Source organism: Pelmatolapia mariae, linkage group LG20 (assembly GCF_036321145.2).
Source record: "Pelmatolapia mariae isolate MD_Pm_ZW linkage group LG20, Pm_UMD_F_2, whole genome shotgun sequence".
Classification (NCBI taxonomy): domain Eukaryota; kingdom Metazoa; phylum Chordata; class Actinopteri; order Cichliformes; family Cichlidae; genus Pelmatolapia; species Pelmatolapia mariae.
The window spans coordinates 13,444,310-13,470,145 of NC_086244.1; the positions used below are offsets into that span (position 1 = coordinate 13,444,310).

General features: G+C 38.3%; 1 long non-coding RNA gene across 1 annotated transcript; it reads left to right on the plus strand.

Annotated features, from left to right (window-relative positions):
* The first annotated feature begins 23,591 nt into the window (after nt 1–23,591).
* Nucleotides 23,592–24,670, plus strand: LOC134619543 (uncharacterized). The gene is made up of 3 exons (XR_010092006.1): nt 23,592–23,801; nt 23,918–24,021; nt 24,112–24,670. It is a non-coding gene; the product is annotated as an uncharacterized LOC134619543 (long non-coding RNA).
* The last annotated feature ends 1,166 nt before the right edge of the window (nt 24,671–25,836 follow it).

The following is a 25,836-nucleotide window of genomic DNA, read 5'->3' on the forward strand; positions in this document are numbered from 1 at the left end:
GGACAGCAGCTTTTTCTATCAGTGGCTCTACATTACATTCTCTACTGAAACTACCCAGGAGTCTGAATCCACCCATTCAAGGACTTGGTAATCAACTGGATGAAGTCAGATCTGAGCTTATGAATGCTGAAATTATTGTTATTGATGAGATTTCAATGGTTTCAAAACCCCTTTTTGCTTATGTGGATGCAAGACTGAAACAAATCAAAGGCACTCAGAGACCTTTTGGTGGAATGTCAGTTTTAGCTGTTGGAGATTTTTACCAGCTGCCACCAGTGCGACAGTCTAAACCTCTCTGTGTTTATGATCCAGAACAGATTGACCTATGGCAGGAACATTTTCAGATGATCACTCTAACCGAGATCATGCGTCAGAAAGATGATGTGGCCTTTGCAGAGATGCTGAACAGGATTAGAGTCAAAGAAAAGACAGATGAGCTTTCTCAGTGTGACAGAGATTTGTTGTCACAGGCTGTGACTGCACCAGAAGAATGTCCAATCGAGGTCTTACACATTTATGCCACCAACAAGAATGTTGAATCCCACAACACAGATACGCTCAAGAAGCTTCATTCAAACATTATAATCATCAATGCAGACGATTTCCAGAAGGATAAACGTACAGGCAGAATGGAACGAAGAGACAAACCATTTACAGGTGGGAGAAATGATTTACCTGACACCCTGAATGTTGCTGAAGGAGCTCGAGTGATGCTGACCAGAAACCTGGACACACTAAACGGTTTGGTCAACGGTGCTTTTGGTATACTGATAAAGGTGGTGAGATCTGAAAATGATGGACACATAATTAAACTGGGCCTCAGAATGGACAACCGTCAGTCTGTGAGAAACAACCGCAGTGCTAATGCAGCATCTGATGATCTGGTTTATATTGAGAGAGCAGAGGAGAGTCTGAAGTTTAAAGGGGCGGTACGCAGACAGTTTCCTGTAAAGCTAGCATTCGCCTGCACAATTCACAAAACCCAGGGTCTTACAACACAGACAGCTGTAGTTTCAATGAAGAACATTTTTGAACCAGGTATGGCTTATGTTGCTCTCAGCAGGGTGACGTCTCTCAGTGGACTCTATTTACAGGACTTGGATGAGAAAAAGATTTACACCAATCCCGAGGTAACTGCAGCGCTCCAAACCATGAGACAAGCCAGCGTTGAGGAAATGATGCCTCTTCTTCAGGTCAGAGAAACAGCCAGCAGACCTGACACTCTTACACTGATCCATCACAATACGGAGGGTTTGCCATCTCACATCAGTGACATCAAGAGTCATCATGAAATGTGTTTAGCAGATGTTTTGTGTCTCACAGAGTCTCACCTCCAAGGCTCCTTTGTTGCAGACAGTCTTCATTTGGACGGCTACACCATGTTCAAACGCAACAGACATGTGTCCTACACAAACTTTCCTCACATGGCCAGCAGAAGTGGTGGTGGAGTTGTTGTGTATTTGAGGAATCATTTTCAGGTTCAGGTAAAACAGTATCTGCATAATGTCACTGATCTTGAGTTCTTAGTGTTAAAGGTTCAGGCTCCATTCCCTGCGCTCATTGCTGTTGTGTACAGACCTCCAGACTACAGTTTGATACCATTCATGCAAAACCTGGTAAGTCTTTTAGATTCACTTGAAATAATGGACTGTCACCCAATAATTGTGTGTGGAGATTTTAATGAGAACCAGTTACAGAGTGGAAGAAAACAGATTCTGGAGCAGTTTCAGTCGAGAGGGTATTCACAGCTGATCACTTCTGCCACTACAGACAAGAACACCCTGCTTGACCTCATTTTTATTTCTCAGCCACAGCAAAGTCTCCATTCAGGTGTCCTGAGGACATATTACAGTTACCACAACCCTGTGTTTTGTGTCCTGTCCTCCAGCCAATCATGAAGTCGTCTGGTAAGTTTTGAAACAATTACAGATCATGTTTTTTACAGAGTTTATTGTTTGTAGGATTTTTTTGTTGATAATGGAAGGCTTCCCAAAAATTGGCTTCCCTGCTCTGTCTGTAAGAAGACCATCCTTCAATTTATCAAACCTTTCTCATTGCAATGTTATTAATCATTTCACCAAATCATGGCTTTACTTCATGCAGAGCCGGGAGATCTGCCTTCTGTTATCATGCACCTCAGATCTGAAATATGCTGCAAAAAGTATTAAACGGACGTCATTTATTTTTTATTCTCATGTTTTAAATGACTAAATCTACTATTTTAAATGCATTTTTTCATGGATGTTAATTGTCATCTCCTTTTTGATAATTTTTTTACTGTGACATATGTATCTTAACAAAAGAGATCTTCCCCTCCAAGGGCTTTCAAATATGAAATAGTAAATAAACAAATCCCAGATAAATGCAGGTATTTATTATGGGTCACATTAAAAAAATTACAGACAATTATATTTTCTTGATTATAGTAGATTTTGTAGAATCAAACGTTTTGGGGATGAATGAGTTTTTGCTTATCATATAGTTATATCATTATAGTTAAAAAATGTCAAAAGTTTTAAACTATCTTTAGGCTACCAGAGATGTCTATAATGATACATTATGTAGAGAAAAAACATTTTTACAGCTTACAGAATTTGTATAAAAACTGATTTAGAAGTAAATGGAAAGTTTCTGCATCCATTTTCTGACTTGGCCTTTATCCGGGTGGGTTTGGGTTTGGGTGGATAAAGGCCAAGTCAGAATTTTCTGAGCAGCTGCAAAAAGACATCAGAAAGTGTGGGCTTTAGGTGTAGCCCACACTTTCTGATGCACTAATTAAATTTAGTAACTGACACCCCATACAAGCATTACATAGACACTTGGGGGCTGAGCTGGGTGGGTGGGGAGGGTGGGTGGTGTTACAAGCACTTTATGTTTTGTAGGTTTATTTTTTCAGACAGGGCACACACAGTCCTGTTTCCTTTGTGGCAAAACCTTCAAACGTCACCATCATCAGCTGAAACAACAACATCTTAACACCATCTTCATGAACTGCTGAGCCAAACCTGATCCATCAGTGCTGGACTGCACAGATAACTACATGCCACACAGAGACTGCTGTTTTATGAACTGCCATACCAGTGTGTCTTCAATGGAGAAGATGACACACACATCACCTGACCTCCTGCCTGATCTGGAGACCATCATCATGCTGCCACACTACACACCTCTGAGACCATCAATGATGACTGATACTGAGGAAACTGTATTTCCTGTCAGAGATGCTCAGTGATCCTCAGAGCAGAGAGAGGTACGATTCTTTATCTTTGATAAAAAAAAATGTCAGTGCTTTTAATTCAATTAATTAATTTAAATCCTATTTATTGCATAAATAATTCCATACTGAAATGATTATACTTGTTGACACTTTTTGAGTTTTAATTGACATTATGGATTACAAATCTATGCTTTTTCTACTCTGTCTCTCTGTGCAGGTATTGCTGTCTTCTGAGTTCTTCAGTGTCCCAACTGAGACATTCAAACCTCATCACAGAGCTCCTTTCTTTCCTCACCATCATGTGAGTGTGAGATTCCTCTGGAGTCTGGTGGCCTGCAGCACCTATAAGGTATTTCAATATTGTTCATTTTATAACTTATTTGTAGTTTTTAGGCCTTAACACAAATAAAATGTTCCCTTTTCTGTATTTTTTAGAACAAGCTCGTCCTGTGTGCCTGCATTCCAGCTTCTTAGACTCTACGCAAGTGGACAGAGTATCAGTGTTTGACCACTCTTACAGACACCGACTTCTGTCAACTCACTGCTACTGATCAGGCACCTGACTCCAGGAAGACAGAGGGTTGCAAGCCTGTCACCGTTTCCAGTGTGGCTTTGTATTCTTGGGGTAGCGTCAGATTTTTCCCACAAATATTCAAAGGTAACACTTATTTTAAGCTTAGTTATTAAATCAAAAGTCTTCCCTTGTGTTAATTACATTTTATTTGTTTTTGTTTTCTTTTAGATTTATATGCAGTGATCGGATGTGGTGGAGCGTTGTTAACTGTGTGGAAAACATCTGTTTGTGATGCTATTTACAATGAGGCTGTAAGGTGACGGTTTCCATGTAATTTCAATACTTTTACGAAGCAAAAACATGTTTTTAATTAACATATTTTTTCAGTTTTGTCTTTTGGACTTATGGTTAACATTCCTCTGTGACAGCAAATACTAAACTAGTCCCAGTGACCAGCATATCATTGGTCGAGGGTAAAAAGGACCACAATGAATTTTTGACTGTGTTTGTGTCACCAGATTTAACAAACAATATCAGACATATGAAACTGAACTCTGGATTAATGTGCAGATATATTGTTTTTTGTGGGGGGGGGGGGTTGTTTTTGTTTTTTGTTATTTTGTAGAACAAACCCAATCTATTTACCCAAACCATATAACTTGGTTTGGGTAAATAGTGGATTAATATATCTAAGTCTATAAGTATAGCAAGCTGAATTCATACAAACACACAGCTCTAAATCTTGAATTGTAGCATGTACAAAAATGATCATGTGATTATTATGGACATTTAAATAACTATATCTATTGAACCATTACACGTATTCTTTATAGAAATTACACAATCTCAAAATGTGAAAAAGTGTTTAAGAGAAAAGATAATGTGTGTTTGTATGAATCTTGCCTTAGTATGGGGTGTCAGTAACTACATTAGTATAGAGTAGGTCTAACTTTAGCTGACTTGAGTTTTGATCAGAGTAGAACCATAACATTCATGCTAATGGTTCTACTGTTTACAGTTACTTTATGATGAATTTCACCCTGATCACAGCACTATGTGAAAAGCTGTTAGAGGTAAAGTTAACCCAATTAATACCTCATCATAAGTCACTCTCAGTGGTTATTTTTAACTGTAATTTATTCTACAACAATGTTCTTTATTTGATCCCTGTTTCTTTAAATATGTGCATCGATTGGTCAGCTGTGTGACTCGACACCTGAAATATATCACAATGTCGACTTCATTTCGACAGTATTTTGTAGTTTGGTACCATATTTATCATCAAATCAGGAAGCAGTAAACTAATTGAAAAAAAGAAGCTTTTGAAAATTTTAATGTGGCATTGGAATATGCTGTTTATCCTTGCCAAATGGTATGTGCACAAAACTCCAGCAAATGAGAGGATATATTTTTGTCTCTCACTTGCTGTTTATATATATATATATTTTTGCAGTTAATAGCCTATCATGTGTCTGCGCATCTTAGGGCCATAAACATAAACATGGAAAACAAGGATATGTTCACAATTCCAACATATGCTTCACTTGTTTGTATATTTAGATTCATTTGATTTGCATTTTCTATTAATATTTTTCTGTTTGTCCCAAATGGGATTTTTATTTCTGTATGCCATTATTGTAATCATTGGAAACAACTGAGTAAATATTTTGTATCGTATGTTTCTAAAAAATATTTAAATGTTCTACTTTTCTACTACTGGTTTTCTATTTTCTAAACTTTCTGCCACTCTTTGGCATTTCAATAACATTATTTTTGAGTGTTTTTATCTCTGACTGCAGCATCTTGTGCATTTATTACCTAACTGTTTTTGTGTGGTTTTCTTTGTTGTTTGTTTGTTTGTTTTTTGTTGCCATTTTTACATTTCACCCGCTGTGTAAACTCTGCAATTTTACCTTGTTTTTGGTCCACATCAGTTTATCTGCTGGCTGTTTTTTTTTTTTCCTTTTCTGTTTCTGGTCATTTTTCACAGTTAAATGAGTGACTTCGAGGTTAATTCTGCGTTTTCAGCTGTTATCTGTTGACAGTTTTGCCTAATTATTACATTTCTGCAAAATTAGAGCAGTTCTGGTAAGTTGTAATATTTCTGTGAAGTTATGTTATTCCAAAATGTTACATTTCTGCTAATTTGTAGCTTCTGGTAAACTACAATGTTTCTGCTGAATTGTTATGTTTCTTCTAAGTTATTGCATTTCTGCTAAATTATTACATTTTTGTTAACTCGATGTTGTTCTGCAAAGTTATTAAAATTTCAACAACTTTTTAAACACTGACTTTGATTTCTTCAGCTTCTTCAGCTATTTTCAACTATTTTCAGCAAACATGCGTTGTTATGGTTGCTATGCAATTAACTCAGAGTGGACAGTGGAAGTTTGTGAATTTTCTGTTCAAGTCCGAACAAGTTCTTGCTACTCGCTCAATTCTCACTCAACCCCCATAAATTATACATCAAAACGTAGGTATTTTTGCTGGCTTTCATTGTTATCATTGTTGTTGGAGTTACAGATGTTTTGCAGCGATCATAATTTTCAGCTTTTTCACCTGTTTTCAGTGGAATTTTCATTTTTTTCGCCTGTTTTAAGCGGAATTTTCAGATTTTTCACCTGTTTTCAGCGGAATGTCTGTTCTGTTCTGAACAAAGTTCAACTTATTGAAGTGTTTTCAGTAAAATTTAAACTTTTGCACCTCCTTCACTTACCTGAAAATCAGTTTGGCTCAGTAAAGTGAGCAGGATTTCTCAGAAGGAAAGGCCCGGGTTCAAATCCCACTTATGGCAAAAAACGCTTTAGTGAAAGCTTTTATTTTTCAACACAAATTTGAGCTTCTTCACCTCTTCTCAGCAGAATTTTCAGTTTTTCACCTCTTTTCTGCACAAAATTCAGATTCTTCAGCTGTTTTCAGCATAAACTTCAGCTTCTTTAGCTCTTGTTGTGTGGATGCCCTAAAAGGGCTTCCACACTATTGAGTTCCTGTTTCTCTTTATTTTTTATACTTTATTGTGTGGATGCTGGAGGCATCCACACTATTGAGTTCCTGTTTCTCTTTATTGTGTGGATGCCCTGAAAGGGCTTCCAGACTATTGAGTTCCTGTTTCTCTTTAAACTTTATTCTTCAAGTTGCTCCCCCGTTTTTTTGCCGCTTAACTACTCCCTCAGTTTTCAGCTGATTTTTTCCGTTCAAACTTTAAACTGTTCTGCTATTTCTGCTCTTTCCGGCTATATCTTTTGGTGTTTATTACTATTATACTTTTTAAAATATTACACTTTTTTTGTCCCATTGAAATGAATGGAAAACTTCCACAATTCTGCTGAAACTAGCTTGTTTTTGAAACTTAACTACTTCCTCATACTTTCACCTAGAAACTCCATTCAAACTGTAAAACGTTCTCAAATTATAGGGCTATGCCTGTGTGATTCAGCTTCTTTATATCTTTTACCGTTTTAATTTAGTGCCTCTTTAAGTTTTCAGTTGCAGCTTTGTGATTTTTCAGAAAATACATGCGTTGCTATGGTTGCTATGCAATTAACTCAGAGTGAGCGCTGGTCTGTTCTGAATTTTCTCTTCATGTCTGAATAACTTCTTGCTACTCGCTCAATTTCCACTCAACCCCCACAAATTATTCATCAAAACGTAGGTATTTTTGCTGGCTTTCAGACAATGTCACTATCTTTATTGTGAGATTTACCGTTTCTTCGCAATTTGCCTCGAAGTGACACATGGTCTGGTTACTCCCCATTCAAAGTCTATGGGGAGGTTTTGAAATTCAGAGCTGAAATTCTGTAACGGGAGGCATTTTCAAATCGTCATATCTCTTAAACAAAACAAAGTTAGGACATGAGGCTTGTGCCAATATATCTTCAGACACTGCTGACACTCACAGTGGAAGCAGTTTTTACAATTATCTTACCGTTGAGCCATAAATTACGTTTGTTTGAGGGGTGGAAATCTGTCCTCCTCTCAGTTTTCACACTCTGAAAATGAAGCCGTTTCTTCTCTCGTCATATCTCCGCGACGGAGGGACAAAGAGCAATGAAAATCACAGTCAAAGTACGCCAAAGTGCGCTGATTCCCCCAGTACAAGAATTATGCTGCTAGCCCTCCTAGTTTTTAAGTTACACGACGTTTTGTAACTCCAAAAAACGGCGCTTTTCGCCTCTCACCGCGATCTATTTCTGATTGCTGATGTCTTTGTTTTTCAGCCGCCCGCCCCCTTCCCAGGTGGCGCAATCAGTGATGACACGGCTCTGCAGCTCAAAGGTCGTGGGTTCAATCCCACCTTGGTCAACATTTTATTTTCACTACAAATTTATACACTATCACAGACCTGTAATTTATATTGCTAATTTTTTTCACTACAAATGAGTAGTGCAAAAACATACTATGTCTGCAACATCACAGTATATCTGTTATGTTATAGTATTACTACTAAATCACAGTATTTCTGCCAATTCAAGGAGGCTGACTGTTACTAAGTGCATCAGTGTACATAGGTCATCTCTTGTGTTGGAGTGCCCTTTTGTGGCGCCTTTTGGGTAGTGCCTTAGTAAACGTGAACACTGCAAAGAAGTGGTATCAGACTGGTTTGTAGTGGAGGAATTTGTTGCCAGTTTCTTTCATCTTTAATCCGTATTCATGTTGTAATGTAGTAACTTTTGTGGCACAAATACCACAATATGGCAGAAATACTATGTTTTGGCACAAATACTTTGATTTGGTATACGTTAGCTTCTTCACCCCTTTTCAGCAAAATTTTCAATTTTTTCACCCCTTTTCAGCACAAATTCCAGCTTTTTTGGCGGTTTTCAGAAAAAAAAACTCTTTTCAGCAGAAACTCTGCTGATTCACCTCTTTTCTGCAAAATTTTCAGCCTTTTCACCTCTTATCAGCACAATTCTCAGCCGCTTCTGCTCATTTCAGCAAAATTGTCAGTCTCTCCACCTCTTCTTTGTGAGAATGAGTTTAGCTCAGTGAGATGAATAGCTACCTTGAGACCAGGAGGGCCAGGTTTGAATCCTGCTCAGGGCGACATGGTTTTTTTTCACCACCATACCACTTTTTGCAACTTTTCATCTTTTTCAGCTTTTCAGCAGACAGCTTCAGCGTTAAGGCATCCACACAGCATTTTCGCAGGAAATGCAAATTTTTCTAGTTATTCTAGTTGCCACTTTTTGTACTTTTTTTGGCACTTAACTACTTCCACAATTTTCAGCCGATTTTCACCGTTCAAATTTTAAACTATTCTGCTATTTCTGCTAATGTGTGCTATGACTTTTGCTATTTTTAACTATTATACTTTTTAAAATATTACGCTTTTTTCCTTTAATTTGTCCCATTGAAATGAATGTTAAACTTCCACAATTCTGCTAAAACTTACCTCTTTTTGAAACTTAACTACTTCCTCATACTTTCACCTAGAACAACCATTCAAACTTTAAAATGTTCACAAATTATTGGGCTATTCATGTATGATTCAGCTTTTTCATATCTGTTACCATTTTCATCTTATCCCCCTTTAAGTTTTGAGTTTCATTTTTGTGATTTTTCACAAAATACATGCGTTGTTATGGTTGCTATGCACTTGGCTTTCAGTGAGCCACTGTAAGTTTTGCAGTCTTCTCTTCTTGTCCGAACAACTTCTTGCTACTTGCTCAGTTTTCACTCAACTTCCACAAATTATACATCAAAACGTAGGTATTTTTGCTGGCTTTCAGAAAATGTCACTGTCATTGTTGTGGGATTTATAGAATTTTGGCAAATCTCCTCAGACCAACACAAGGTCGGAAAAGTCTCCATACAAAGTCAATGGAGAGTTTGTTCAAAATCACCGCTTGATTTCTGTCATGAGAGGCATTTTCGAATCGTCATATCTCCTTAACGAAGCGAAGTTAAAACATGAGGCTTGTCCCAGTATATCTTCAGACACTCCTGACGCTCACAGTTCAAGAATCTTTTTCTCACCTATTACCGTTCTGAGATGAGTTACACTTGTTTGAGGGTAGGAAATTCATCCTTCGCTCAGATTTCTTCAGATTTCAAACTCTGGAAATGAACCACTTTTTTCTCTCGTCATAACTTTTTTTGGGATTCCCACAGAGACCTGAAAAGTTCCATGACTGTTCACCAAAGCCTGCTGTCTCTTACAGTGAAAGAATGATATCGATACTCCAAATAGATTTAGAGTTACAAAGCTTTGTTCGAGGGGAAGTCAGGGCAGTTTTCTCTTCGCCTCTACTCAGTTATGGTGCATTACAAGTCAAATATCTTCAATAATTCATATTTTAATGATAAATTGTCAACACCTGAAGATTCCCCCATCTCTTCTGAACAAAACGGTGTAAGAATGACCGTTCTAGCCCCTACGGTTAGGAAATCATGGCCATTTGTTTGAGGGGAATGCTCACTATGACAAATACACTGCAGAAATCCTGTCTCTCTCTGTGTCTGTGTGTGTAAAAGCCTGCACTTGGTGCACCAGTTTTGGCGGGAAAAAGCACACAGCCTCTCTGATTGGTGAATTCAAATTAAGCAGCTCCCAGGCTGCTTGACTGACCTAGAGTCTTGCTTGTCTCTCCCTGTGTGTGTGTGTATGTGTGTGTGTGTGTGTGTGTGTGTGTGTGTGAGAGAGAGAGAGAGAGAGAGAGAGAGAAAGACACACACAAAGACCCTTTTTAGGGCAGCATCTCATTGTTGGATAAAAATGTAATATATTCAGACTGGTTGACTGGCATAGACCCTGTGTGTGTGTCTCTCTCTGTACATTTGTGTATTCATATTTGATTTTGTGTGTATTTGTTGATTTGTGTATCCATATTTAATTTTGTGTGTGTCTGTTGGCTGTTCTTATTTGTATTTCTAAATGTATTTTTATTTTTATTTTTTCACAGGTGAACAAAAATTATTTTTGAGCAAACTTAACCATGTTCCTTTTTATTCAGCTTGTCATTTTACCTTTCCAATATTTTCACTTAAGTTATTACTATTCTGCTCAATCATAGTATCTGTTCTAAATCATTGTTATTGAGCTATATTGTAGGATTTCTGCTAAATCATAGTATTTCTACTATATTATATTTTTCTTTCTAAATATATCATTTCTGCTATAGAGTAGTATTTCTGTAATGTTTAAGAATGTTTGGCTAAATATATTCTTTCTGTTATCTTATACTATTTCTCCGAAATTCTTGTATTTTTGGGAAGTTATCGTGTTTCTGGTAACTTACAATATTTCAGCTAAGTTCTGCTATGCTATTGTATTTCTGCCAAGTATTATGTTTCCTCTAAGATATTGCAGTTCTGCTAAGTTACTACATTTTAGCAACGTTCCTTTGCTTCTGCAAAGTTTTTACAATTTCTGCAACTTTTCAGCTTTTTCAGCTAGTTTCAGCAGACAGCTTCAGCGTTCCAGCATCCACACTGCATTTTCGCAGGAAATGCAAATTTTTCTAGTTATTATTTCATATTCCGTACGTTTTTTGGCATCTAACTCCTTCAAAACCGTTCAACTTAGAAAAACCATTCAAACACCGTTAGATTTCTCTTCTTTTGGACATGACTGCTTCTACTTTTCTCATTTTTAACATTAATATTTTTAATTTTATTCAACTTTTTCCAACAAAAATTTCCCATGTATTTCAATGGGGAGACCCTTCAAATTCTCCTTCAACTTATTCATTTTTAAACTCTTACTACTTCCCCATACGTTGACATAGAGCCACCATTCAAACTTTAAAACGAAGACAAGACATTCAAGTATTCAACTTGTATTTATCTTTACAATATATTTTATACTTTTTCTTCAGTTCCAGTTTAAGTTTCATGATGTTTTTTCAGCCGTTTCAGAGTTTATAATGGGTGTGTATGGGACGGAATGTTGCTGCTAGAGTGAGACAGCTCAACTGGTACAGTGGAAGCAGGTCGAAAATAAATCTTAAAATATTTTTTAAAACTGCTGCTGTGTCTGCAGCGTTCGCTCTACAGCCATCATTTTACCCCCAAAACGTAGCCATCGCTGTCCTCTTTCATCCAATGTGTTTACTATTGTACTAGGTGTTATGGTTCTTTCATAAATGTCACCAATGCACAGCCTCCTCCCTCCAACTCCTCCATAGACTCTAATGTAAAAATGGCTCAGAAGGTTTGTTTGAAAATCAGAAGAGCATGGTGTCTTTCCACTGTCACCACGTCCATATAATAAACTCCACAGGCATGAAAACTGAGAATTCAGTAGACTAGACATTGCTGTCGCTCACGGTGAAAGAATTTTGTCAATACGACCTGTACTTTTCATTTGGGAGCGATTTGTTTGGGGCTGACTTTTCTGTTCATTTTAAGCAGCAAAAGTGAGGCGCATGTCTGTGTGTGTATGGAGCCATTGGGTGCAGTCACTATAGCAACCAGGCTCACACCTGCCTGCTTAACGAGCTCTCTCACTGTGCCAAGGTTAGACCTAAAAATGCTGCTGCATCTAACCAGTTGTAGGAAGATTAACTTTTTCAATAGGTACAATAAGACAGATTTTACAGGGGTATGCCAATATATGCCAACTAAGTAGAGCATTGTGATTGGCAAACAGGTTTTTCAGATGGCAGTTGGAGTCAGTTGATGACTTTAAAATCATCCTTTCTGACTGGATAATTAAAGCTACCTGTCTGTAGTTGATTTTCCCACATTTTAACTAATGTTTAACTAATCTAATCTCATTTAATGTCTCTGTTTATAGTCTGTATAGTTTATCTCCCCACTAACAAACTTAAAGTAGTTTTAAAATAAAACCCACAAAACAGTTCAAGATGAAATACTTTTTATTTGCTCATGTAATGCCAGTTGCCATATTTTTCTGTATGTCACTCATTCGCTTATACAAAAAGTACCAATTTGTACACTAGTCTAGTGTATTTTTTCCCTCTATCTCTCTATGTCTCTCACACAGAGACTAACACACAGACATGTATATACTCATTATTGCTGTTCAAACTGATGGTCAAATTTCCAAGCACCACCTGAACGCCTCATCTGTTTTCAACCCATCACTGGACCAACTGTCGTCATTCCGCTTTGCTCTCTGCTGTGGTAAGTACAGTACACTCAGTACTGCACTGTTTTATTTTTATGATGGTAAAAATACATGTTTGACATTTAAACTCACATATCAAGTCCATCAGAGTATAAAAGAGTTCAAAGAATAAAGAAAGAAAAAAAAGAACCTTCGCTATCATTTATTTTTGTTAATGACGTTTTGCTGTTAGCAGCAGTGCTAACGCTAGCTTCAATGCTAATGCTAGCAACAATGCTAATGCTAGCATTATTGCTAGCGTTAGCAGTTGTTAACTGACAAAAAGAATATTACTGTGATATTCCTGTGATATTTCTTGGCGGTCAGTGAGACAAAAGTAACAAATGAGCTTTATTATTACCATTGTGGCTTAGTTGTAACAGTAAGAGTGCTTTATGACTTTTGCTGTTAGCAGCCGTGCTAACGCTAGCTTCAATGCTAATGCTAGCAACAATGCTAACGCTAGGTGTAGTGCTAACCCTAGCCTTAGCAGTTGTTAACTGACAAAAAGAATATTACTGTGATATTCCTGTGATATTTATTGGCGGTCAGTGAGACAAACGTAACAAATGAGCTTTATTATTACCATTGTGGCTCAGTTTTAACAGTAAGAGTGTTAGCGCTAGTAGCAATGCTAACACTAACTGAAGTGCTGACGTTAGCAGGAATGCTAGCGCTAGCAGCAATGCTAGCAGCAATGCTAAGACTAGTAACAGTCTAAAAGTAGCCTTACATAAGTTGAAATACTTCAGTTCATTAGTTTGAATTATAAAATGGCTGCTGTATCAGCTGATGTGCTATATTACTCTATAATTACCGTGTTGAATGTAAGTTCTGTGTATCATATCGTGTGGGCTTTGTATTTCTGTAAGTCTGATAACACTGTACACACAACTAACATATTATTTCTCGTCTTACACTTTCAGGAACTTGACTGACATCTGTGCTTTGCCTGGTAGGTGTGCACATACTGTAAGAGAAGTAGACCAAAATAAAAAAAATAATCTGACTTATATAAGCTGTAAAGTGATGGGTTCAATCTTTCATTCAAACTAGACCTTTTAAACACAAGTTTATAATAAATACACATAAGTGCAGCTTAACATTTGGGCTAAAATATTTTTTTCATACATTTTTGTAGTCACACTACATCTGATTAGTTAATGATTCACTCAATCATATTTGTATTAAAAATATTATTGCTGAATTTAAATAAATATTTATTATTTTAAAAAGTGCCCAATTATGCAACTTTTTGCACATGGCAGCCGACAACAGTTTAGCTTCAATATTTGTTTTGTCCTTTGTCAGTAGTCACAATTAGTTCATATAATTACCATGTGATATCATTTTAATAAAATTATTATTTTTTTCCTTCTTTTTTGTTCACAGTGTGCAGAAGAAAACAAGGACCAGATCTCCAGTCTTCTCTCTCACATCCCAACCCCCCATCCCCTCTATCCTCTGTACTGCTCCACCTGTTGTCTCTGCCTTCCTTCCATCTGTATTTCACCCTGTGGTTTGTGAGAAATTTTGCCAAACCAAGAATCTTATTGCGGTTTGATTTCAAAGCCGCGTCTCTAATTTTAGAGTTCGAAGGAACTCTAATTCACGGTTTAATTGGGATTTCCCAGCCGTGTCTTTCCTGCTCTGTCTGTTCTCTCTGCTAAATTTTCTCTCTACCTGTTTTTCACTCCTGGCTTGCTGCTGAATAATGGCAAGCCAATAAAGCAATAAAGAGTGCATATTTTGCCTCAACCTATGAACAAACTGAACAAACAAAGAAAACTCTGCGGTTTGATTTCAAAGCCGCGTCTCTAATTTTAGAGTTCGAAGGAACTCTAATTCACGGTTTAATTGGGATTTCCCAGCCGTGTCTTTCCTGCTCTGCCTGTTCTCTCTGCTAAATTTTCTCTCTACCTGTTTTTCACTCTTGGCTTGCTGCTGAAAAATGCCAAGCCATTAAAGCAATAAAGAGTGCATATTGCCTCTACCTGAGAACAAACTGAACAAATAAAGAAAACTCTAATTCACGGTTTGATTGTGATTTCCCAGCCGTGTCTCTCCTGCTCTGTCTATTCTCTCTTCTAAATTTTCTCTCTAGCTGTTTTTCATTCTGGGCTTGCTGCTAAGTTGTGCCAAGCCCATAAAGAGAGTACATATTATTCTCTCGACTGACAAAAAAACTGTCAAACAAACAAAGACATCTGTTTCTGAGAAATAAAAACTGAAATATAAAGACAAAGACAACATCTCCTGGTGTGTGCCACTCTTATTTTTTGAATATATTTTATAAAGACTAAGAGAAACACAGGTGTGTAAAAATGCCAAGGAAGCAGAAAAAGTCACAAGCTGCAAAACAACGCTGGAAGAAGTTCCATGAGTTTCACAGTGTACCAACATGTGAACAAGCTGAGTGTGATTTTCTTCAGAGCTCTGCAGAAGACAGTGTGTCTGCAAAGACCAATGCTGATGGTGTCAGACAGGCAGGTCAACATGTTCCTGCACATGTACAACAGGTATCCTATGCTGATGCTGTAAAGAGTGGACTGCAGCATGAATTTAATGAACATCAGGTAAACCACAGAGACCAACATAAGGTGTCAAGTGCCCCACAGGTTGGTTATGCTAATGTGAAAAGAGGCCATCACAGTGATGTGGCAGGGCCATCTCATGCAGAAACAGTGAACCTTGAAAACCAGCCCTCTGTTACACGTGTCTGCGCATCTCACAGCCAGGCACATCCTAAATATGGAGACTCCAGAAACAAGCAGTGCACATGTAATTCACTCACATTTCTTGCATTCCTTCATGAGAATGAAAACATGACTACAGCTGACCTTAATCTGGTCTTGGATAAAGGTGATGTGATGTACAAAGAGGCCAAGAAACGATTTCCTAAAAATATTCATTTGGCAACCGATGAGATGCCAGACAAAGTTGATGCTCGCAGGTCTATGTATCATGTCGACGTGACACAGCTTTCCCGGTATGGGACATTTGAAGAACCTCCAGAGGAAGCAGTAGATACCTTTCTCAGCTTAGAAGCAGGACTGAGCTGCCTGTTGTCAGATGTGCAGTATGCCTTACTGATTATGAGTGGATTGTGTATTGCAGTGTTCAGATCCACATCAGGCAAATATGGTTTCTTTGATCCACACTCCAGAACACCCAGTGGTCTTCCTCTACCACTATGGTCACGTAATCGTGGTACAGCAGTGATGCTGAAATTCACACTCCTCAGTGACATGATTAAGAGGATCCAAGATTCTTATGAAATGATGGAGATATTACCCTCTTGTAACTATGAGCTGAAGCCTGTGCAGTTCTACAGTATGAGCACAGTCAACCTGAGTGATACTATCACAGACACAGTCTGCAGACCAACAGCTTCCACTGCTGTTGATGAAGCAAACCCCTCTACTCCAAGGAGAAACACAACCACTGATCTCCCTGAAAACATCTTTTGTCAAATGTCCATTTGCACGCCACTTGTGAAACAAAAAGAAGTCCACATGACTCAGTTCACATCATATGGAGATCAGAATGAACCTCCTAATATACCCACTGAAGAACTATGCAGTGAATTAAGTTTCCTTCCATCAAGGGATGCTTTTTCATGTCAATCAAATGCTGCTATAACAAATGTTGCTGCCTGTGATCTTTCTGATATAGTTTTACAAAAACTGAAAAAAGTTAATAAACAGCAAAGGCGCAAAATGAAAAGAATATTAAGCGCATCAGACAAACCGAGAAATTGGAGAAAAGAAAACCAAAAAAGGAAAGAACGACAAAAGTATGCTTCAAATAAAGATTACAAAGAAAAGAAGAAATCTTCCACAAGCGAGGCATATAAAAACAATCCTAAAGTTAGACAGAAATATCAACAATATATTAAAAGGCTATATTGTGAGAATGCCAAATTCAGACAAAAACGACAAGATTATATAAAAAGACTTTACTGTGAGAATGTTGAATTCAGAAAGAAACAACAACAATATATTAAAAGACGCTACTGTACCAATGCTGAATTTAGACAAAAACAAAAAAACTATATCACTAAAAGGTATCAAGAGAGCCCAGAATTCAGAGAGAGACAGAGATCTCGAGTGACTCAGCGTTATGCACGTGACAATGCATTCAGAGTAAGACACAGACAACTGATGAAACAACTAATGCGAGACAGGTATCAAAGTAATCTTGCATTCAGGATTATGCACAACATGAGATGTGCCATGAAAATAAAAAGGAAATACAGATGGGTGAACAGACAAACCCAAGAGAGTGACAACAGTGTGATCAACGAGGCCATATCTGTGTTCAAATCACAAATCAAAGCTGGACCATCTTACCCATGTACTGTATGTTTCAAGGCTTCATTTCCAAACCAAGTGCGACCCTGCACAAGGTCAAATTATGTCAAAAACGCACATGTGGCTGCAACATGTTTGACAGGAAGGTTTGTCCATGTTTGTGATGAAAACTGCAGAAATGAGCAGTGCAATGTGTCTGATGAGAGAAAGAGAGAGTGGATTTGTCACACCTGCCACAATCATCTTAAAAATGGATCCATGCCAGCGCTTGCTGTTGCCAATAAACTGGATCTTGCTGATATTCCACCTGAACTGTCTGATCTCAACATACTGGAGAGACATCTCATAGCCAAGTGCATACCATTTGCCAAGATTATTCCTCTTCCCAAAGGCAGACAAAGAGCAATTAGAGGAAATGTGGTCTGTGTCCCATCAGAGGTACAGGAAACTGTTGAAGCATTGCCTCGATTGAGAATTAATTCTCAGGTGATGAGAGTTAAACTGAAGAGACGCTTGTCTTACAAAGGTCATCAGCTGTTTCAGACTGTAAGCTGGTCTAAACTTGTGCAAGCACTGCATAAACTCAAGCAGATTCATCCACAGTATAAGGATGTGAGCATCAGAGATGATGCTGAGCTGTGTGACCCAACACTTCCTGATGAAGATGAGGAGGATGATGATGATGAAAACATGAATGAGGACGATTACGATGAGGCTGATTTAATGGAAATTGACAGCTGTGAGAAAAATGCACTGAGTGAAGCACAAAATAAAAATGAACAGGATATTGACATGTTTCCCTGTGATGGTGAACAACCACATGAGCAGATGAGAGATGATTCAGAGCAAGCAGATGGACTGACTAATGGTGGTTTTGCACTCGAGTCCTGTTTGCAGCCCCCTGATGTGGCTGAGGAGATATTATGTTTCAGTGAAGGAATCTACTCTGTTGCTCCTGCAGAGAGAAACAATCCAATAAGTTTTTTCAAAACACCTAAACTGGAGGCCATGGCCTTCCCTGTGCAGTTTCCTACAGGCCAAAACACACTGGATGAAAGAAGGCTGATCAAAGTATCCCCCAGTGGGTATTTCAAATCAAGACTTTTCTGCATTGATGATCGTTTTGCCAAAGACACAAACTATTTGTTCTTTGCACAGTTTGTGACTGAAATACATTTGGCTACTTCCAGCATGACAATACAGTTAAGGAAGGCAAAGCCTTTGACCAGAGATGGGAGAAAAATAACCTCAGGCATGCTGCAAGATAAACATGAGGTGGAGAAACTGGTGCGAAATAAAGATGCAGTGAGATTCATGCAGCCTCTGAGAGGAACCCCAGCCTATTGGGAGAAAACAACAAGAGATCTTTTTGCCATGATCAGACAGTTGGGAACTCCCACGTTCTTTTGCACATTTTCAGCTGCTGAAATGCGCTGGCCTGAAGTGATTGAGGCAATAACAAGGCAGCAAGGTGAACAAGTGAATTTTGAAGGACTCGACTGGTCAGCAAAGTGTGACATCCTGAGAAGCAATCCTGTCACAACAATGCGCATGTTTGACAAGAGAGTTGAAGCATTATTTAGAGATTTACTCTTATCTCCTGCAGAGCCACTTGGCAAAGTCATTGACTACTTTTACAGAGTGGAGTTTCAGCACAGAGGAAGCCCACACATACACTGCCTCCTGTGGGTAGAAGGTGCTCCTGTGTTTGAGGATGATGATGATCAAACTGTTGTTGATTTTATAAACAAATACATCACAGCTCAGCTGCCTGATCCACATAAACAACCTGAACTGTACAAGAAAGTAACAGAAGTGCAAAAACACAGTAAGAACCACACAAAGACGTGCTTTAGGAGTTTAAGCTCTGGGTGCCGTTTTGGTTTTCCCAAACCACCCTGCAATGAGACAATGATCACAAGACCCAGTGAGGATGATGAACTGGAGGTAGAAACTGCAAAGAACAAGCTCAGACCACTGAACCAGCTGCTGAATGAGCCTGAAACTGCTTCCATGAGTTTAGAGCAGCTCTTGGCAAGATGCAAGTTGACACATGCAGAATATGAGAGATACCTGAATAAAATGAACACAAGGAGTACGATCATACTAAAGCGTGATCCAAAAGACTCTTGGATAAACGGCTATAATCCACATCTGCTTGAAGCCTGGAACAGTAATATTGACATAAGCTTTGTTCTAGATGCTTTTGGCGCTGCAAATTATTTAATGAAATATATATCTAAAAAAGAGGGCGGGCTATCTGAGTACCTGAAAACTGTCATTGAGAGCTCCCATAAAGACAGTGTAAATGAGTGCGATGAAATGAGAGCCGTCATGCAGGCATATTCAAAGAAGCGAGAGATCAGTGCACAGGAGTGTGTTGCTCGTGCATGTGGTCTTCACATGAAGCAATGTTCACGGGCTGTAATATTCATACCAACTGATGATAATCCAGTGAAAATGAGTCGTCCCCTGTCAGTTCTGGACAACACAACACCTGAGTCTTCCAATGTTTGGATGACATCTTTGAATGACAAATATAAAGCCAGACCTGAAACACCAGAGTATGAGGAGATGTGCATGGCAGACTTTGCTGCTACTTGCAGGATTGTCTATGGCCAACAGACAAAAGGTAAAGATGTTTTGCCCCTTCTCAATGAGATGGGATTTGTGCAAAGGCGCAAAAACGATAAGCCTGCTATCATCAGATTTCACCGCTGCTCACAAGAAAAACATCCAGAGCAATATTATGGAAGACTGCTTAAACTGTACCTTCCTCATCGTTCAGACAACGAACTGAAAACGCCATCGTTGCCAACCTATCAGGCTTTCTATGGTGCTGGCTGTGTACAGCTACCAGGTACTGACCGTCTTGAGTACGTGCAACACATTGTCAAAAGAAACAGAGAGAAATATGAGAAAAACAGTGAGGAGATCGAGAGCGCTGTTGAGGAATATGAGCAGAACAGAGGTGTGACTGACGAATGGTGTAATCTGGCACCTGAATCAGATCTCATAAGGTTGCCACTTGTTGAACAAGAAAGAGAGCGAGACAATGAAAATGAACAGGAAGATGTGCCCGACTACAGCCGTCAGGCTGATGCTTCAACAGAAGTCAGAGCCATCAGGGAACCCCCTGCTATTGATCCCACTTTGTTACGTCAGATGTTTCAGAATCTAAATAAGAAGCAAGCCTGCATATTTTATGCAGTTAGAGACTGGTGCATTAAAAGAGTCTGTGCTCTAAATCCGGAGCAGTTTTTCTTTTATATTAATGGTGGTGCTGGAACAGGAAAATCACATCTTATCAAATGCATCTACTCAGAAGCATCTAAGATACTGAGCAAAGTGCCCAGATATGCAGACGACGTTGACATATCAAAACCCACTGTCCTGTTAACTGCTTTCACTGGGACTGCAGCATTTAACATTTCTGGAACAACACTGCATTCTCTTCTCAAACTCCCTAGAAGCTTAAAACCTCCCATTCAGGGACTTGGCAATCAGCTGGATGAAGTCAGATCAGAACTTTTGAATGCTGAAATAATCGTCATTGACGAAGTGTCTATGGTGTCAAGACATCTCTTTGCATATGTAGATGCAAGACTCAAACAGATCAAAGGGACTCGGAGACCCTTTGGAGGCATGTCAGTCATTGCTGTTGGAGACTTCTATCAGCTACCCCCAGTGCGACAGTCGAAACCTCTCTGTGTGCACGACCCGTCCGAGATCGACCTGTGGCGGGAGCATTTTCAGATGATCACTCTGACTGAGATTATGCGTCAGAAAGATGATGTTGTCTTTGCTGAGATGCTGAACAGAATCCGTGTGAAAGGAAAGTTGGATGTGCTTTGCGAAGCAGATAGAAATTTGTTGTCACAGGCCATAACTGAACCAGCCCATTGTCCGACTGATGCGTTGCACATTTTTGCAACTAACAAAGAAGTGGATGCACACAACTCTGCAACACTGGGTCTGCTCCATACTCATATCATTGACATCCATGCAGATGATTATAGAAAGGATCCTAGAACTGGCAGAATGGCACTTCAAGACAGACCATTCAAAGGAGGTAAAAACGAGTTACCAGACACACTGAAAGTTGCAGAAGGAGCTCGTGTCATGCTCACCAGAAACATTGACATACAAAATGGTTTGGTTAATGGAGCTTTTGGAAAACTACTTAGAGTAGTTTACTCTGAAAACGACCAACACATCATCAAGCTTGGACTTAAAATGGATAATGAGACATCTGGAAAGAATAACCGAACACCAGCAGACGACATGGTTTACATTGAGAGAGCAGAGGAGAATCTGAAGCAGAAAGGAGTGGTACGAAGACAGTTCCCAGTGAAGCTGGCCTTTGCATGTACAATACATAAGGTACAGGGTATGACAACCACATCAGCTGTTGTCTCTCTTAAGAGCATTTTTGAGCCCGGCATGGCCTACGTAGCTGTCAGTAGAGTGACGTCTCTCAGTGGACTGTATCTTCTTGATATGGAGGAGAAAAAAATATTCACCAATCCAGAAATCACTGCAGCGCTTGAGAACATGAGACAAGCCAACCTTGATGACATGATGCCTCTTCTACATGTGAGACAAACACTGAGCAGGTCAGAGGTTTTCACCATTGTTCATCATAATACAGAGGGACTGCCAGCTCACATTAATGACATCAAGAGTCACCATGAATTGTGTCTAGCAGATGTTTTGTGCCTAACAGAAACACACCTGCGGGGCTCTTTTGTCGCAGAGAGTCTCCACTTGGAAAATTACAATTTGTTCAAACGCAACAGACACCTGTCCTACACAAACTTTCCCCAGATGGCAAACAGAAGTGGTGGTGGAGTTGCTGTTTATGTGAAGAGTGACATTCAAGTGCATGAAAAACAGTACATCCATAATGTAACTGACCTTGAATTTCTGGCTTTAAAGGTTGAAGCACCAGTCAGTGCTCTGATTGCAGTTGTGTACAGACCTCCAGACTACACTCTGAGGCCATTCCTGAAAAACCTGGTAAGCCTATTAGACTCATTAGAGATCATGGACTGTCGTCCCATCATAGTGTGTGGTGATTTTAATGAGAATGTTTTATCCAGTGCAAACAAACCAATCCTGGAGCTGTTTGAATCTAGGGGATACGCACAGGTCATCACTGCCCCTACCACAGAGAAGAACACACTGCTTGACCTAATTTTCATTTCTCAGCCAGAGCGATGTCTCCATTCTGGAGTCATGAAGACCTACCATAGTTACCATGAACCTGTATACTGTGTATTGTCCTGTGATGATTCATGATCTAGATCTTTGAATACAGTAAGTAATTTCTATATTTTTGAATGACTTAAGAAAGTAGAGCGATATTTAAAAGTTGACTTAAGAAAAAGCGCCCTGCATTGCAATATAATGTTTGAATTGTCTACATAAAATACAATTAAATGAATTAAGTAATGATATCAGTAAAAAATGACAATTTTATGTATTACAGAAAATCTAAAAATGAGAAATCTATGAATGTCAGAAAAATCAAATATAGCAGTTTAAAACAAACAGTGTAGGCATATCCTCTCTGCAGCCAGGCTTCAAAATCCTGCCAGGCTGCCCCAGTCTCACTGTGGCTGGGAGGGAGGGAGGGTGGACCAGAGGATTGCCCACACAGCAAATAAATGTTCAACAGCTTCTTCATTGTTTCTGAGAGAACAACACAGACTAAAGGTTGCTTTAAAAAAAAATAAAATAAATAAAAAAAAAAATCTAATTACAGCAATAATGACAGTTAAGCCAGTTTATCTGTGCCTCTATTTTGAAGTAATATTTACAAAAATGTTATTGATTTCAGTTTGTTATAATCTTTAAACTTTTTCAAAAGTATATCATTATATTTTTGGACAAATCTTTCAATGAAACATACATTTTTATGAGCTTTTATCATGTTTCAGCCAGTGCATTTATCAGGGTGGGTCTGGGTCTGGGATGATAAATGCACATTTCTGGCCAGAAATGTTTCAGCAGTGTTAAATATGTACTACATATGTTAAACTTGCTTTTTGTTACCAGTTGATACCCTACATTTGTATAGACATTGGGTGGTGTGAGGCTGGGGAGTTGAGTGGAGTGGGTAGGTGGGAGTTGAATGTGGGGGGGTACGGTGGGAGGTTGTTAGGTTTGTTTTTTTTTTGTTAAGAGAGACACAGTCCTCCTGTGTCTTCTCCAAGCTTCACATGTAAAATCCAACAGTGTGAAGCACATAGCAGCCAGAAACTGTAATGCCACAGATCAGAGAGGCTTCATCATCACCATCTTTATCGCCGTACGATCAGAGCATGAGACTTCACATCTGGAGCACAGGAGAGATTCTGTGATAAGTCCTCCTTCTAGCTTGTCCCACAAGCAGTCGGTGAGATTTACTCACAACAAAAAGGGTTAATGACATTATTTTCATGAAAACATGTATTAATTCTTTGTAAAGTGTTTAAATTGTGTTTTCACTTGACCTTAGGAGTGTTATTTTGAGTGTATTTTAATATCTGTACTCAGGTGTTTCCCTCTGTGATCCATCCCCTTCAGAGCTGAGACACTCAGGACTGAACAGACTGCACAGTTTCTGTGACTGAGCCTCCAAAACATCTTCTTTGAAACCACACATGATAGAAGGGCTTTATATTTGCAGCAGCACTACTAAAGGTATTCAGTTTATTACAGGATGTGTTTGTTTCTTAGGACCAGCTCTAAGTGCACACTACCTAACATATACACCTTTCTGTTCATTACAAACCAACTACTCTGGATCATATGGCCAGTCGGCAGGAATGTTGCTGCAGGAAAACATCCCTGCAGATCACCATCATTGTCAGACTGACTGTGCCTCCTCTGTGCAGTGTCAAGATCCTCCCTAAATGAGTGTGTAAGTTCATTATTTTATTCCCTTTGACAAGACAAGTATCACTGATATTTACATTTACAACTACATATGTTCCTGTTTTCTGCTCCTCAGCTATCCTGCTTCTGTGCTGCTTGCCACACATCAAACACTGGCCGGATGACAGGGAGGATCCACTCTGAAGTCACTGGACATGATGAGGATCATATGGGACTTTATAGTTTCACAGAAATGTTGTGCTCTTTGATTACAGGTTTTAAATGGACATAATGACTGCCTCTCTCTGATCTGACAGGCTAAAGGATTGTTTTCATTGTTAGTGCTCTGTACAGTGTATGCTTATTTAATATTTCATCACAGAGCAAACCTTTATTTATTTAACATATTTTTATTTTGTTTTAATGTTGAATTAACTGTGGGGATTTTTTTAAGTGGGCACTCGGGATGTCATATGACCAGAAATGTGGTAACTGTAATTCAACAGTATGTAAAGAAAGAATCTGCTAAGAACAAAACACAGACAAAAAACCCCAAGAGAACTCAAATTTGTTCCATGTAATCCAATCTAAAACATTTTAAACTGCTGAACAGCAACACAAACAGTGTTAAAGAAACAGTGTTAACAGAATAATTATGATGAGTTTGTACCAAAGTTTCAGGTCACATGGCACACCTAGTGTGTAGTGTGGGGTATCACACACTGGTAAGTATAGGTTTTTTCATATTTGTGTCCTTAGAGTTCAGATAGATAAAGCCTTGTGTATAATAATTAGTCATAACCACAACTCAAAGTCAGGGACTAACTAAATTTGGGACTTCGTGTCTGAGCCCAGGTTAAAACACAGTGTTAAAAAGCATTTAGTGGCATGGCTGAACAATGCTGTAAACTAATGATACGTATTTATCCATGTTCACAAAAAGGACTAATGTGTTCATTTGATTATTTGTATGTGTTAAACTGTGTCACCACCTTAGGCTTTCGTTTGAGTTCACTCAAAAATCTCTATACAGTTCTCTTTTACCACTGTGTGGACACTGTTTACATTAAAACATAAAAAAGAATGAGTAATAAAAAGATGTGTAGACAGATCAGTAGATTCAGTAGACCAATATTAACAGCTGTTCAGCCATGTTCTACGAAACCAACACAATTTAAAGGTTCAGGATTGTGGTTTTAAAAGTTGAATTTTCATGTATTTCATATGTTGCTTATTATTTTTATTTGGTTATTTAATTTAGTTATTTTTATTTATTCTCCTGTGAAGTGTTTAACAAAAAAAGCTACTTTAATTTCAATTTTATTTGTTTATTATTTGGTAATTTGTTCTTTAAGAATCGAGTCTGTGCCAAAAACTAAAGTTGAACAGACACATGACAGGATCAGATTATTAACACCTTAAAACATTGCAAACGTCTCTTTTTAAAATGATTTTTATTCTATTTCGAAAAAAAAAAATTTGTTGAATTAATTTAAGTCCTTTTCAGAAAGAAGCTGTACAATATGACTTAAGATTTTTATGTTATTTTCTATGATATACAAAACAAATGGATGTATGTAAAAACATTATGCTGTATATTAAAGCTTGTATTTTCTCCAGCATGTTTGTTCATCTTTTCAGTTCAATTCAACAAATTTGTTTTTACATTTATTTGTATTATTTTTTTTATGAATTAGAGATTTATAATACATAATTCCACTCTTTAAGTGATTAGAAGAATATGAACTTTTGTTATTCATTCAGAGGTTTTCTGACTAAATTTTCTTTTGTCATTACTCATCTTTTTCTAATTTATATTTTAAACATGTTCAGCTATTTTCCAACTTCTTCTGTGTGAAAA